This window comes from Lagenorhynchus albirostris, chromosome 5 (assembly GCF_949774975.1).
Source record: "Lagenorhynchus albirostris chromosome 5, mLagAlb1.1, whole genome shotgun sequence".
Taxonomy (NCBI): domain Eukaryota; kingdom Metazoa; phylum Chordata; class Mammalia; order Artiodactyla; family Delphinidae; genus Lagenorhynchus; species Lagenorhynchus albirostris.
Genome location: NC_083099.1, coordinates 11,945,949 through 11,948,999, shown reverse-complemented (window position 1 = coordinate 11,948,999; position 3,051 = coordinate 11,945,949).

Sequence of the window (3,051 nt, the reverse complement as noted above, 5' to 3'; positions counted from 1 at the left end):
TTTCTTTCTTTCTTTCTTTCTTTTCTTTCTTTCTTTCTTTCTTTTTCTTTCTTTCTTTCTTTCTTTCTTTCTTTCTTTTCTTTCTTTCTTTCTTTCTTTCTTTCTTTCTTTCTTTCTTTCTTTCTTTCTTTCTTTCTTTCTTTCAAGTCAGTACATTACCTACCTCTCTTAAGCTAGCTCAATTATGAATTTTGATCATTTTTAACTCAGAATAATCCCTATGACTTTCACCTAGACCCCATGTAAAACTTTTTCCAGGATCCTATGTTATACTTTCTTACTTGAGCTTTATTCCATCTCTGCAGATGCAAGCCTGCACCTTTTTTGTCAGACAACGAACACCATATAATTCAACATCTATTCCTATTTTCTTCTGCTACCAGGAATCCAAAACCAAATACAACATCCAGCTGCAGAAAATGTTTGTACATTCACAGAATTTAGCCCTGGAAAGGATCTTGTGCATCATCTAGTCAAACCTTATTATTTTGCAAAGAAAACTTGAGGTCCAAAAAGGTGATGTAATTTGCCCAAGGGACATAAGCAATTAATAGCCATTTTCTTGGGTAACTGATCACATCTCCCACCCTACTCTCACTATATTCTCCCTGACCTTTTATTTGAAAACTGCATCAGTAAGAGTGTCTCCATTTTCATCTTCACTGATGGGAGGGCAGATGGCAGAAAATGAGGGATGATCCCAGGAAAATAGGGAGGGAAAGGGGCAGAGATAATGGGATTTAACCAAGGAATTAATACTATTCAGACACTACAAAAGCCTGGAAGTTTACTTAAGAGACAGAGTTCACAATGATTTCAGGAAGGGAAGGGATTATGAAGGAGCCAGGGAGGACTTGTACATTGGCAAGAGAAGATTTTGACTTGTCCTATGCTCAGGAGTTCCTAAAACATTTCAGTGCTCTAAAAACTTTAAAACATTTACTCATGCTTAATAGAATGAAGGAAGCAATGCTAGTCACAAATGTGTAGCTTGGTGTATTCAATCAGAACTGTGTAAAAATCAGGCTGTAGAAGAATCTCAGATGTAAGCCACCCTTCACACACCCTTTGTGGGTGAGAAATGATGAGAAGGAAAATTATGCAATAAATGTAATCTGTGATTCAGAATATCTTTGTGGGATCTTCGGGAGATAAGATGCTAGCAGCAATGAAGAAGAGGGGTCACTGTCAACTCCATGAGCCAATATGAGACTCCATCAGAAGAGCATGTGCTTATTAGTGGACAAACTAGCTTCCATTGGTAACATCAGACTCATCTCCCTCTCAAACACCTCTTGATCTGGAAGCTGGAAGAGATACTTAGGACCACAGTCTTGCTCTTTACTTCCCAGCCCCTGTAAACAGAGACATAAAGGCCTCTCATTTGGGGCCAGACAGGAAGGCATCAGGGTTTGAAAACTATCTCCCTCCATCCTCACCCGCAAACTGGATCCCTGCAGAGATGAAGAGCCCCAGTCATCACCACCAAATGCTGGATGAGTATCCACAGTAGGAACAGCATTCCCCTGGCCTCTTGGAATCCAAGACTAATCCCAAAATCTATGTTCCTTGGAAAGACAAGATTGATGCACCCATGACAAAGAGCAGACAAGAAGGGATTGAGAAACCAAACATAAATCAACAACAACAATAAAAAATAACTCACTTTTGTACAGCCAAAGCTGGGGCTTTTTGGTCATTTGTATGATATCATTTTCACATTTATACTTAGAATGTTCAGTAATTCTGTTACACAACTTTATCAAGTTTCGGGGAAACAGGTCCAAACCCATTGTGGAAGAGAGAATTGGCTTTGTGTCTTCACCTGGAAAATCACATGTTTAACATTTAATTGGATAGAATTTGTAGAAGGAAAAATAGCATTCCTTGCTCCAAAAAAAATTGCTCAATTTTCATGTAATGACTAGTTGATTACAAGATCAAGAGGTCATAGTCAGGGCATCAATGATCCCAAGGTTGGCCATAAATTCATCCTCTTGTGACAAACATAGTTTACAGTTTTAAGTGATAAACACTGCTCTCTGTAATAAATATTCTAACAAATGTAGTTCCTTATAACACAAACTAATGGTCTCAAAGTTACTAGTCTTTCTAAGGTTTATATTAAGTAAACTTTTGACTATTACAGGAAACTCTGCCTTTGTAGAAAACTGACTTAGCCCGAAAATCAACTTTCTGACAAGATACACATTAAAAATAAGTTTAACCCCTGACATTCTTTGACAGTTTGGGGTATACATAACCAAGCTGTGTGTATGTATGTAAAAGAAAGAGACAGCCAGCTGGAATAAATGTGATGAAATTGCCCCTGCTCCAAAAATAAAAATATAAAATAATAAATAAGTTTAACCCCAATTTTTTTGCAAATGGCATATAAGTATTTTCTAATCTTCCTAATCTATGTAGAGCAGTGTTTTGCCTTCTCAAAATCACTTGCATTGACGACTTACTATTCTTTCAAATTTACTGCTATGGAAATTATTAAACTTAATTTTAATCAAGGCTGATTAATTCCTACACCAGTCAGATAGAGCACGGTGAGATTTCCCATATCCTGGATGTGATGTGGTTGGTAAATTCTTTAAAACACTTTCCCACAGTATAGCATGTGGATTGTAATTTTCAACGGCACCCTAGGAGCAGTGGATTGCCCTAATGTGATGGTCAAGTAGAATTTAATCAAAAGGTTACACACTAGAGATGGCTACAGCCAGTGCTTCAGCTGTCTCTATCTTCAACCAACAGCAGGTATTTTGTTAATTAGCATAAGTACCACTGGAAATGGAATTTCTCTGGTGAAATCCATGATGTTCTAGATGGGTGGATTTGCCAGAAACACTTTTAGAAACACTCCCATTACTGTACAAACAGGGTATAAGAATTTAACAAGCCTAGTGTACTTTGGGAATATTCCACTGAGTCTTGCTTCTCAAAGATTCTGTGTTCAAGCCCTGATTTGGAAGGATTCTTGATACCCTCACTCACCTAAGTAGTGAGCCAAAGCCTGACCCTAGAACACTGTCACATTGG